Raw genomic sequence first — 14,621 nt, forward strand, 5'->3', positions numbered from 1 at the left:
ATGTCTTACGGACGCATTTGTCTGAAATGTGAGGGGGAGTTATAGTTCTACCCTTGCCTATAGGCTTCTCGGCTTGGGTCTGTCCGTCTGTGTACTGAGGGTCGGGGATAGTAGAGTAACGTCGCTTCTCCCCAAATAGTGGACGGGAGCGATTTCGGACGAGGAGGGCGTGTTTTGAACTATAGTGGGCGTGAGCGATTTCGGGCGAGGAGAGCGTGTTTTGAAATAGTGGGCGCGAGCTATTTCGGGCGAGGAGAGCGTGTTTTGCCGACCATGGTTTATGAATTATTCGGCACATGTCATTTCGGCCGAGGAGAAGGCGCACTTGGATGAAGTTATGAACCTACCCTTGATGTACAACGGGCCAATTGATGCGTGTCCCACATAGGACGGTAATTTCGCGTCTCCCATTTATTTGCTCGGACAAATTCCACCGAGCAGAGAGGATGTTTAATGGTTCGTTCAAATTTTGGGAGAACGAGCATCCACATCTACCTTACCAAGTCGATTCGAATCAAATTTTGAAATATTAGCTTGCCACTTCTTTTTTAGATGGAGAGATGATGCTCGGGAGTAATGTGTTTTTACATGCTCGTTGCTAGCGATTTACTATATGACAAATAGTCGACCCACTCAAAAACGCGAATCAAACCCAAAATGAAATATCTCGATTCAATGAAATAGCTCGTTCAGTAGGTCAAAATAGTGAACTAAATCCAAAATTGAACACCTCAATCAAGTAGCATGTTGTACAGTATTATAGTACTCCATGAACATGTTGAAAGTCAAATTAATGAACTTGTTTGATATACGCATATATCTGTTCATGTGTGGATTCCAAACAACATGTTCTCCAATTTAAATATTTGAATGCAAGTTTATATCGAAACATGGTTTATATCAATCTTTGATGCATAAAACGCGACCTCCCCCTCTCCCGGACTCCTGCTCTCTCTCTCTCTCTCTCTCTCTCTCTCTCTCTCTCTCTCTCTCTCTCTCTCTCTCTCTCTCTCTCTCTCTCTCGCCGACAATCTTCAATTCTGTCGTACGCATCCGACACAAAAACCTTGTTGGTCCCTCTCCCTTTCTCTCCATCTCTCTCTCTATTTGTGTGTGTGTGTGTGGGTGGGGGGAGTCTTTCTAGTTCGCATGCATATATACACCATCTATAGGTCTCTCTCGCACACTATGTATGATACTCTAGCTAGTACAAGCTAGATATCTTGGGTGCACTCTTCGTACGCACACAAATTCCTTGGCTCTTTGCCCGTAACTCTCTCACGCACCACTATGTCGTCTCGGAGCTCTTCCCCCCTCTCTCAAACTCTCCATTCACCTGGGTCAGACATACACATGCATATCTCACTCGCACTCGATAGGCCCATCTAAAACTCTATGGGTGTGTTTGGTTGTGTTCTCGTCTCAGCATAGTTGTTCCCTCTTCATGCATGCTCAACTCAACACACTTCTTCATGCATGCTTTCTTCATGCATGCTTTCTTCATGCATGCTTCTAGTGTATTTGTGCTAAGCTAGTGTGGACTCATGCACCCTCCATACACTCTACCAAACACCCAAAAGTGGGTCCATAAGGGAACTCTTGGGCTCATGCATCCTTCATACACCCTACCAAACACACCCTATCTCTCTCCCTTGTTCTCTCTCCATCCCACACGCACACACATACAATCTCATGCCCAGCTAGCCAAGTATGATGGTCTCTCACTCAATTGTAGGCACACGCAGTCCCCCCTATATGTATATGACTAGCTAATCTTACTCTCCATCACAAACATGTGCATGGTCTATCTCGATTTATCTTGGGGCATCTTTCTATCGTGCACGCACTCCCTCGATCCCCCACCCATATAGTCCCCTCACGATCTCAAGGGGATCTCTCTATCACAAACACACACTCTCTACCTCCCCATGCGTCCATGCCATCTATGTGTCCCTCTCGACCTTTTTTCCTTGTTGGCCAGACCTCTATTGGACATGTGCTATAGGGGTGTCTCTCTCCGTTGCAAACAATCACACACTAGCTATCTTCGTGTATCTCCTCGCCTCACTTTTCCATCTCGGAGATGCATACGTGATATGTTCACATAAGAAAGGAAAAACACACACTCTCTCTCTAATTTATCGTTTGTTGTCACTTTCTCTTTCACACACATACTCTTTTTGCACACTTACTCATTCTCCTTCACACGCACTTGATCTGTCTCGAGTGAGGCACTCTCCTCAGTCCATAGCATATAGATTTATTGAAAAGTCAAACATCACAAAGTTTGACCATGTACGTGGAGAAAAAGAATTACATATAGTACGGCAAACATATACCATTAGATTCACCATGATATGTAGTTTTGTATGATGTATCTTTGGTATTGTAGATATAAATAACATTTGCGTAAACCTGATCAAAGTTTCCAAAGTTTGACTTCTAAAAAATTTACATGCACTGCATTATCGAGCGGATGGAATATCTCTTCCCCCCTCTCAGCTATCTGACGCACCACTCAGCCTTATCAGGGCTCCTCAATCTCTCTCAAACTTTATTGGTCAGTTTGGTTCGTGACCTGACCCTCATGCCTTGATGGTCGGTACTGCCTGGTGTGGACGTGAGATGTAAAATATTTCTGCCTGGCCAGGCTTGTGTGGTGCTGAAGTGTTTGGTTCATGCCTCGGCCAGGCAAAGCATCAACGTCCCATCAATCAATCCATGCATCAATTATTTAATGCTAATATCCATCCATGTTGCTGTTAGCCTCATGGCCGCACGACCAAGCACGGCCAGGCGTTCGAAATCGGTCGCCTGGGCCAGGCTACTTGCAGTGTCTAGAGTTCATCCAGGCTAATTAAAGTGCAAGGGAACCCAGGCCAGGCGGGCTTTCTTTTTCACAGGGTAGCAACCAAACAAGCGTGCATGAAATCCAGCCACAACCCCAGGCCAGGCAAAAGATGCTCAGGACGCAAGCCAAACTGGCCTTATATCTCCCTGGTTCACACATACACATGTCTCACTCGCGCTATACATATAGACCCATCCAACACTCCCCGCCCTTGTTCTCTCTCCATGTGACATGCACCCCCCTAAGTACCATAATCCCTCACTCCGTCATAGGCGCAAGCACTCCCCCCCCCTCTAAGTATGATTATCTCTTACTAGCCATCAAGAACACACATATTGTCTCCTTCCATCCATACGTCTATCTCTATATCTCTCGGGGCATCTTTTATCGCGCACACACCTTGTCACTCGATCTCCCACCCATGTAGTCCCATCACGATCTCCAGGGAATCTCTCTATGACAAACATACACTCTCTCCTCCCCATGTCTGCATTTTCTCCGTACGTCTCTCTCGACCTCTCTCCCTTGTTTGTCAGACCCCTCTTGGCCACGTGCTAGGGGTCTTGCTCTCTTGGTTCCAAACAACCACACACTATCTCCTCACCTTGCCTCCGTTGTCGAAGATGCATGTGTGATATGTTTGCATAAGACACGCACACTTTTTCTCTACTTTTATCGTGTGTTGTCCATGTCTCTTTCACACACGCACACACACTTTTTTCACTCTCTCTCTCTAGTTAAGGACTCTGTCACGTCCATAAGCATATGGATGTTTTGAAAAGTCAAACCTCAGAAAAGTTTGACCAGGTATATGTGGAGAAAAACATTTACATCTGCAACGATCCATTAGATTCATCACAACATGTACTTACTTCATACTATCATTTATCTTTGGTATTGTAGATATAAGTATAAACTTGGTCAAAGTTTCAAAAGTTTGACTTAAAAAAATGTTGGAACTACATTATCGAACGGAGGGAGTAGCTCTTTCTCTCTCTCTCTCTGCTATCTCTCACGGGCCTCCCCTCTCACTCAAACTCTCTATACCGATGGATTATATGCTCATTGTGTTAGCGTATAGCTCTGTATATTGTTTAGTTGACCGGTCAACCAATCCACATGCTGCCTTGTCAGCTCGTGTTCTGTATCTTTGTGTGCTGGCCCATGTGGCAGTGGGTGAAAATAAGTAAACTAGAGGCCCATCTGACACGCGGTGAAGTAAACAAAGTTGAAATCACTCGGGGTAGCACCCCGCACGCTAGTAAATTGAGGGCGCATTGAGGACAAACTTCTTGCACGCGAAGGACGCACTCGCGCACAATTCACCACTGCGGGGCGGCATGCACAGAAGGACGCACTCGCGCACACCCAGCACACAACACACACCAGCACACGTGTACACCAGCATCGCCGCCGGTTGAGATGGACGGCGAGGCAGCCAACAAGCGGAGGTGGCTCGAGCCAAAACCGCATCCGACGAGCCTGGACTTCATCAGCAGCCTCCCCGATGACATGCTGCTCATCATCATCGGCCTCCTCCCCACCAAATCTGCCGTGCGGACCGCCCGGCTCTCCCGGCGGTGGCACCCCCTCTGGCGCTGCGTCCCCCTCAACCTCACCATCGATAGCTGCCTCTGCGACGGGGATTGCAAACGCATGACCGCAGTCTTCAAGATCCTTTCATCGCACCCTGGGCCAGCCAGACGCCTTGACATCCGCATGTTCAGTACCAACTGCAAGGTCCAACCCAAGTTCGATGAGTGGTTCTTATCCCCCGCCCTAGATCAGCTCGAGGAGCTCAGCTTCGAAGCTGGACGATGCCGCTCTCTGCCGCCATCCGCGCTTCGCCTCACGCCAACGTTGTGCCGCACCAGCTTCAGCTCCTGCTATCTTCCCCAGATTAATGCCGTGCCCGCCCTTCTTCTCCCTCAACTCAAGCAGCTCGACCTCTTCGACGTTGTCATCTCGAAGAAGGCTATGGAGCACATGCTCCGCAGCTGTATTATGCTCGAGTACCTTTGTCTTGAGTAGATCCACGGGTTCATTAGCCTCCACATCACCTCGACGAATCTCCGATGGATTTATGTGTCTTGCTGGCCCCGCAACTAGACATCAATTGGGAAGAGATCACTCCAGCTGTTCCACGTTATGGTCACTGAGAATGTGCCTTTCCTTGAGAGATTGCTTGCATCAGATCTAGAAGGTCCAACAAAAATCAGGGTCATTGACGCGCCGAAATTGACAACGTTGGTGTACTCGTCTGCCAAATTCTCCGAACTCTTTATTGGATCCGTAATTGTTCAGGTACAGCACTCATCTTCTTCTCCGTCTTCTTGAAATTCACATTTTTAAATTTCTTCTTGATGTATTTACGACCGTCTTCCAGAAAATGATTCCCACAAGCTTGACCCAGTCCATGCGCACAGTGAAGATCTTAGCACTAAAATCTATCAGCCGCAATCTGGATCAAGTTGTTGGATTCCTTACATGTTTTCCGTGCACGGAGAAGCTACTCATCGAGGTGAAATTTCTTTCCTATAAGTAAATGGTAATCACAACGTAGCTCAATTTTTTCGTATTTTTCCCAAATTACGATGACAAGTGTAGTGTTCAAAACTACATCTACGCACTGCACCGAAAGAAATGTTTTTAGTATTTTTTCTCACGTGATCACCTGCATCGTTTTTATGCTGTACTACTATAGTAGCCTAGGCTAGTCATAGTGGAAAGTAACTTAGACTACTCCAGTAACTCTATGGTTACCCTGAGAGCAAGTACTACCTCCGTCCTGGTTTACTCTTCCAATTTTGTAGTATCAAAATTTGACCATAGATTTAACTAACAAAATGTTAATGCATGTCGCTAAGAACTATATCGTTGGATTCGTATTTGAACATAATTTCAAATGGTGTAATTTTTAGTGACATGCATTGGCATTTTCTTAGGTAAATCTATGGTCAAAATTTTATACTAAATATGAGGTAGTATTCCCTCAATCTCAAAATTCTTGTCTTACATTTGTTTAGATACGGATGTATCTAACACTAAAATGTAACTAGATACATCCGTATTTAGACAAATTTAAGACAAGAATTTTGGGACGGAGGGAGTACAAAAGTGGGCTATGTAGGCCAAAACATGTGCCAAATTCACTTGTGATGCATTTGGCATCGATGCCCCTCCATTGCTCACCTGGTGCCCCAATCTGGATCACCTACTTTGCTCCGATGCCAAACTAACTCACACAATGAAAAAACACTGCATGGGAGAGAGAGAGGACTGAGGCAATAAAAAACACTTGTTTGGGAGAGTGAGAGGCTGGTGTAGTTGGTTTGATTGATTTGTTTATACATGTGGGTCTATGTGCACAGTGGTGCCAACTCTCTCACATCGCGAGAGTGGTTCCAAAATCTTTTGATTTGACATCGATGCGTATTATGTGGCATACTTTTGCGAAATATGGCATCGGCCACATAGTGGAAGGCAACAAATGCCCAAGCTCTTCACGTGCTCCTAGTTAAATGAGAGGAAACAGAAAGAGAGAGAGAGAGAGAGAGAGAGAGAGAGAGAGAGAGAGAGAGAAATATCACTAGCCAGCCAACCCTATCGTATGAGCGAATGATATTGGTACCTCTTGATGACACGGCAATCTTATGCAGCCAGCTGCTCTAATATGTTCTCTTCTTTTGCAGATAAAAAAATACCCGAAAGTGAAAAATATGCTGCACTATAACAATCCCATCGAATGCCTTGATCTCCATCTTACAGAAATTGATTTGATCGACTACCGAGGCGGCACATCTAAGATTAAATAGGCCAGGTTCTTTGTTCTGGAGGCAAGTGTGCTCAAGGTAATGAGGTTTGGCGTTCTCTGGCCCAACAATGAATGGCATGCTGATCACCGCAAGCGTCTAAGCATAAATGACAAACTCTCCGCAGAAGCTGGATTTGTTTTTGAAACATCAAGTGGCCAGAGACTCGAAAACTTATTTGCCCATTAGTGACTTGTCAGGGCGGTGGATTTTAGTTTGTACGATAATGCTGCATCCACCTAAGTAACGAAAGTTCTTACGTAAACTTCCTAGTAAATCCCTCTTCGTAGGTGCAGCATTACTCCTAACATTTGTAATATCAGTTTGAAACTTGTAATATTGCCGTGTCCTATTCCTGCATTTTCAAAATCCTGCGAATCAAACAGGTCCTGAGTTGGTGATGATGTTGTGCCTCCCATCTTTCACCAATAGCCGTCGGATCTAGATCCGACGCATACAAACCAAGCTTCTCCATTTTTGCAAAAAGATGCCCGCACTTCCCTATTTACAAAAAACTCCTTGTCTCTCACAATCAGCCTTATCTCCTCCCCACCACATCTAGAAGGCCGTGGAAAAATCTGGCGCGATGGCCGCTGCCGGAGCCGTCCACCCCCAATCTTGATGTTCTGTGCAATGCACGGGCATCTACGCATGGGAAATTATGTCGAACAGGGCTAGTTGTAAGCAGGCTAGCTCTACAGCCATGATGATAGTGACTGCAGATGGTGAGGCTGACTATGGTATGCCGAACACGGCGCCTATACTCAGGTGTCATCTCTGGCTCAGGGTCTTATCACTTCACTGTGAGGAGCAGCATGTAATAATTTGACCAACGGGTAATACAGTGCTAGTACTCCTACTACTACATTGGTAGTACTACTACTAGTACTAGTAGCACCACCGTCTGGATTTAGGAGTACTACCACGTCCATCTGGATTTTAGTATTTGACTAGCAATATCTAGTAATGCATGTCACAAAAAATGTACTACTCCCTCTGTAAATAAATACATGGTGTTTTATTCCTATCGACGAGAGAACTTAATGTTTTTTTGCTAACTAGAGTACTAAGGCTGGTCATAGTGGGAGTAACATAGCAAGTAACATAACACATCCCAAGAAAACTTTGCTTACATGGCATATATTTAATGAGGAGAGAGATGGTTGGAGTAACATAATATGTTACTGTAACATAACACATCCCAAGGCAAAATGAGTCTACATATTAATAAATGATGGCTTGCATGATACCACATACATGTTACTTCCCACTATGAAGGTGGTAATATAGACTAGTAACATATGCACGTTACTAGTCTAAGTTACTCCCCACTATGACCAGCCTAATAGGATTACATGCAAAGAACTAAACACTGCATGTCATGTTTGGTAGTCTCAAGTCATTAAAAGCATGCACAGCCCACATCTCTCATTGGTTGATATGTCACAAAATAAGAAACAAGGAGGGAGTTAATGCACCGTTCCTAAGTGTTTTGGGATTATTTGGTTTTCGTAAGGTGACTTAGGCTGGTTGTAATGTTACACAACATTTTTGTTTACATGCATTAACATTTTATTAGTTAAATCAAAGGTCAAAACTTAGCGCAAAATGCAAAGGGGACCAAGAAACCAGTAAACATCAAACTTCTCTCGTTTGGCCCCAACTAGAGGTCCGGTGAGATGACTATACTACACTGGCATGGAGGGGGACGCAACTTCATTGACTTACGGCAACTGCCTTTGGGTGAATGACACATGGGCCCAGGGGGTGGCTGGCCCACCTATCATACAGCCAAAGGCAGGTGCAGTAGAGGGCCGAGGAGTAGTACGAAATCCTACGCACCTAAGCATGCTAACCAAGGGCAAGAGTGATCACTCGAATCGCAAGATAGTTGACTAGAAGCTAAGCTAGACCCATGGAGGCGATGAGCGCGAGCATCAGCCGGCTGTGCCAGATGGTCCACGACGCCAGCCTGCGGCCCGCACTGAGGAACGTCTCCAGGTAGTATTGCTTGAGGCCGCTAGGGCGAGGGGCCGCTTGGACGACAGCTTCCTCGTCGGTTTCCTCGACAAGTTCACCGTCGTCAAGAAGCTCGCAGACGACTTTGACGTAAGCCTCCAGCCGACACGCCCAGGCTCTACGATGCCCTCCACCCTTAACAGCCACTATGGTGACAACCTCTTCGCGCACTGGTGGCCCTGCGACTGCCCGCTGTCACGTCGGAGAATGTCCACCTCGAGGTCGCGCTCGCCGCGCAGCGCCTCGCAGAGCAAGACACCATCGACATAATCACCCACGTCTACGCGCAAATCGTCCACAAGGACTACTACATGCAAGAGGAGGACGATAGGATGCTGGCCTTCTTGTACCGCAGGGAAACCTTGGATGGCACTGTTCAGAAGTACGTTGAGCTCGCCGCCAACGCCGCTGCTCCTCACACGTTGGTTGGTGACCCGGCGCACTAGGGCATGAGGATGTCGTTGATGGATCCATATGTATTTTTATCTTTCCGTCAAATCCATGTAGTAGTATATGATACTACAGTAATTATCTTACCTTTCGCATCAACTTCATAATTTTCATACGTACTCCATGCATGAACGGCGCCAGAACCAAACTTCTCATTACTCTAGGCAAAATCGTTATTTTCTATCTATCGGTCGTGCCATGGAGCAGAACCAAATTTTACAAGTTACGAGTTCAAAAGGAAAAGCCTGCCGTGTTCACGTCACACCCCCACACGGTTGGTCCGGCACGCCGCTCAAGCGGGAATGCGTGCGATGTTGCATTTTCACTTACAAGTGGGACCGCAGTTGAGCAAACTGACTATCGGCAAACCCCCACCCCACCCACCGCGCGATGGCTGAGAAAACAGGAGGGAGAAGAGATGGTTGTAGCACGGACTCCAAGAAAATTGGTGTCGAATGGGACTCGTGTGGGTGGCGTGTGCCGTACGGCTAGACGTGAATGCTAGTTATGGCCCATGCCACCCCACTATATCGAGCCTATATCGAGGTACGTAGAACAAATTTCCTGCAGTCCATGCTCAGCCCTCCTCTATCTCTCTTCTCAGACAGCCAGCGGACGCGCGAAGCCCATCGTCTGTTTGCTCACATGCGGTCCCACATGTCAGTGAAAACACAAGCGGACCCACTGAACCTGCACATCTTTCACCTCGATGTGCTGGTGATGAAAAACAAATCCAATAAAGATCTTCGGTGGCCGCTTTTGGAGTTACTCAAGAGTAGTAAGATTTTATTTATAGTTTAACCCAAGATGCACATCTCGTGGCTTCAACTACCACTCTATTTTCTTTCATGACACGACCTGGATGCTTGATGTCCCACGTGTCGGCAAAAGGAGGAAGAACCCGACCAAATCTTCTGTTATGCTCTCGGATTAGACTAGTTGTGCTAACTTAAAAAATTTATTATGTACTCCCTCCGTTCCAAAATACTTGACTTCCATTTGTCCAAAAATGGATGTACCTATATACTAAAACATGTCTAGATACATATATATTTTGACAATAAGAAGGCATATATTGTGCAACGGAGGGAGTAGAATGGATGCAAGTTTTTGTATTGGGAAGAAGAGTACATCCATATATTGATAGAGCGCAATTTAGTAGATGTTCTATCACTTTTAGCTAGCACGGAGGCTAGAGATGAGATTAGTGCACTTGTTGATACTCCTACTAGAATAGAGGCTAGACATGAGACTAGATGCGAGGAAGCAACGTCTACTTCTTTACACTCAAAGAAGAAAGAAGCACGCAAGATTGAGCCTCCGCAGATCAACAATGAATGCATCGAGAAGGCACTAATCCAACTTACATGAGTAGGAAAATGTATTCTTGTGGTTCTTGTTTTCTTTGGTCTTGCTTTTCTAGTCAAAATTATTGTTGGAGTTCGTGCAAAATGGAGGTCCGTTTGGGGTCGTGCGTTGGAGTTCGCCTTACAAGTGGGACCGCAGTTAAGGAAACTGACTATCGGCAAACCCCCACCTCGCCCGCCACGCGATGGCTGAAGTTAGAGAAATGACAAGGTTGAAGAGATTGCTCTAACGCAGACTCCAAGAAATAATATGGTGTCAGATGGATGTCATGGTGGTGGTGTGTGCCATACTCCTGGACGTGAATGCTTGTTCTGGCCCATGCCACCCTACTACTCCTACTACTTACTCCTACTATATAGTACTAGTATCGAGGATTCGAGGTGCTGGTTACGTACAACGAACACATTAACATTTGGCTACAGTAAAAACACCCACCCGATGCGCGAAGCATGTGAAGCTAGTACAAATAGTGTACTACTATTGTTCATTGGCCTCATCCGATAACCTGTTGCAATGCACGTACAATTATGTATTCGGAAAATATTTTTTTGCCTCGTCGCACCACTCACTCAGAGAAGCGACTCGAAAGTCATTCATAAATTTAGTAAGTTTATCACAGGCATATCATTTTATTACATACAACAAGTCATCAACCCACATCAACAATGAGGATACATTATAAATACTAAAGTTTTCACCACACAACAAATAACAAGCAATGAAATGAACTTCAACTCAACCATTCCTCGGCGTTGGAAATGCTTGCTTTGAACCACAAGTGATTCTCTGGGACGGGCCATCCATTGTCGATCTGGAGACCAACGCACGACTGATCATCCAGGCTGAATCGGCCTACTATATCAGTACCAGGGTAGGGAACCACCCAAATGTCTGAGGTATAGACACAGTTGCTTCTCATAAATGGTAGTAACGTTGTGTCAACAGCAGTTGGATCGCCTTTCACCATCATTGGATAGTTTCGTCCAAGGAAGAGCGAGTTTTCTCCAAGACTATCAATTCTGTACCAGGGAAAAGGAGTTAGCGCTAGCACACTAGTATCCATCCCGAATACCATGCAATGGGTGTTGGAATAGGTCCGGAGAGTGCGACCATGGGAGACTACACCTGCTTCCTTAGCAGTAACATCATCAGTGGGCTGTATACACACAAGAAGAGGTGATCCATCGGAATTAGTTGCCAGGCACCAAAGAGTATATGGGGACTGCTCGTGCTCCATCTCGTGATCATCACCATCGTCATCATCTCCTCCTTGGTTATAAAAATTTTCAAGTATAGGTGGTGGAATGTTCACAGGACTTTGGAAACACAAGAAGAAGGTTAATTAGTAAAGGGAAACTTGCTAACCCGCATGCATGTGGATGAAACAATTATAATTACGATGGAAGACAAACATACTGAAACTACGAGGATGCCATGCAAAAACAGTGCCACGAGTGGTGGCAGCAAACACAAGGCCCTCGTATTGAATTGCATCACAGTACTCATCCGTGTACAGAAACTGGTTTTTGAGCAATATCCATCGAGTCAAACCACCAAGGACGGCAACAAGCTTGTCGAAGATAGCAACAACTTCATAGTTGTTGTAATTCCAAGAGCGGTTGGGAACTCGACAAATTGCTATCTTCCATAGAAGACAGTCACCATGATCATATTTGAACGTGCGTACAATACCGGTGTGCTCAACCTCTAGGAAGTCTGCTGAGATTTTTGGAAGTGGAACCCGGTCACGAGTGTACACATTCACAAGTTCCCACTCGCATTTGGACCCAATGTAAACAACGCAATCTCCATTTGCGCCTACCCAAGCCTTGCCCCCAAGTGATGGCATCTTAACATCATACATATCATTATCAAGCGACATCAACTTGCACAGGGCGAGGCCTCTGTCGTGCCGGCGCCAGTCATCAGGGTCACGGCAAAGAAGATAGGGGAGATCAAACCGCTCCTTGACTCTTGGGTTCCTTGTAATGATGTTATTAGTTGAGTCGAGAATGGGCTTGAACGAACCTGCCATGCTAGCTGAGGTGATGACGTCGCACCGATCAATGAGTTCCTCCACCACGTCATCTTTCAGATCAGGGCAAGAATAACGGGGTCGTTTCCGGCCTGTTCCCTCCATGGAGAAGACGATCGAACAATGGCAGAAGAAAGGGTGAAGGGCTAAAGGAAAATGGAGGAGGGAGAGGAAGAGCGTGCGGCAATAGTTCTAAATCGAGAGGGAAAGGCGAAGAGTCGATGGACGGTTGTCAGTTTGCCACGGTTCACGAAGAGGTGCCCTGGCCTACACGTCCGTTCGGAAATACTCCTACTACTCGTAGTCGTGTCACTGATATGTTGGAACGGGACCACATGTCAACGAAACATGGTGTGTAATTTCTCGTGCAAAATGCGATCTGGCCGCGTTGGCCCGAGGTGCCGCATTAGTTATCGACCTTTATTTTTTAATGGCGTGTCGTTCAGTTTTGAAGCACGACTAACTGGTACTGTACGCAGAGAAAATATAAACTACTCTACCACTACTCCACGTCTAGTACTAGTAGTATAAAAAGATATATAGGCTGGAGCTTCAGCGCTTTCTTGCCAAGGGCTGCCCACTTGCTTCTTAGACTACCACCCTCTCTCCAGATCTAAAAAAGACGGCCCCTCTCTCCCTCCTCACCGGTGGTCACAGATACGCCGGGGAAGAAAAGGACATGCAGCGTTGATGCACTCGTCATCGGCGAGCAAGGTCACGCACTGACGACAAGGACGTCCTCTCAGACCTAGTGCCTGCACGGGATGGCCTCCGTCACCAAGCTCGCTGTCGTAGTGTGTGCAGAGGACGACGACCACGAGCGAAGCCACTTCCCACTGACCCTCGGGTATGCTACCTCTTTTCAAACCATACCCTTGTTCTATTGCCCCATCTTCCATGTTGTTGCATGTTGATCTTTTTCCACTCCACCATCTTCCCAATTTGCTATCCTCTGCTCTGCTGGCCACGCAGGCGAAAACCATAATTTGCACTATTAAAGGAAACCCTACTTCATGCAGACTAATCCATGCCTGGGTTGAATAAGGAAAGGAAGGGAGACTGTACTGTCCAAGAGAGTAGGCATCGAACCCGCATCTAGGTTGAAAAGGGGAAAATCAGTAGCTAACGAACGAGTCTCATGTCTCTTGGTTGAAGAAGGGTAGATAGGCATGACAACGCAATAGAGAATGACCAGGTTGATCGGTTTGTTATCCTCACATAGGAAAAAGGTGGCTAAAGAGAACAAAAATGGGACGTAATCCACATATGCTGCCTGGATATTTGTTACTCTGGGCAACCATACCTCCCTCACCACTCTGCGTCCGTGGAGGTGCATTGTACTAGTGCGCCCACTGTCCGAATGGGCCTCCCATGCTCTTATTGCCACTTTTTTGCTGTTAGTATAACACTAGCAGTCAAGTCAAGCAATGCTACTGCTAAAGTGATGCCACATTTAACTAATGCCGCTCTTAGTCTAATGCCACCGATAAATTTAAGCAATGCCATTTAATGTCACTGGATTATTTCAGGGTTAGCTGTTGATTGTGGATGTATTAAAGATTTTTCAGCTAAGGTATTCTAATGCTGTTGCACATCCAATATACCAACGATGAAACTTGTTACTACCTTCAGATTTTTGCACTGTTAATGCTTATAGATTACATACCTCACTTTAATTCTCATTCACAACTAGTATACCAATGCTGAAACTTGTTACCTTTACATTTTGTATTGTTAATTCTTATAGAAACCTTCCAGTGCTAGAGTTTATTGAAATCTGTTCAGTAAAACCATTGTATTGTACCCTGTAATAAACTAACTACTCTATTGTTGCACTAGCCACTGGATTAGTGTATATTTGTAGTATTCGAATGGTGTGGCATTAGCGTATGGACATAAATAAAGTGTGGCAAGCTTTCCCAAATATGTGCTCAAGAAAACAACTACTTGTTTTTCTAAATACTAGACGTTTGGGTACTTTAAATTGAACCGTAAAAACGTCTTATATTAAGGAACATAGGGTGTAGAGTTCACTCAAACTATCCCAGTAAAGCTAGTCACACATTTGTTAAAATTAATGTTCATT

This window comes from Triticum dicoccoides, chromosome 1B (assembly GCF_002162155.2).
Source record: "Triticum dicoccoides isolate Atlit2015 ecotype Zavitan chromosome 1B, WEW_v2.0, whole genome shotgun sequence".
Lineage (NCBI taxonomy): Eukaryota > Viridiplantae > Streptophyta > Magnoliopsida > Poales > Poaceae > Triticum > Triticum dicoccoides.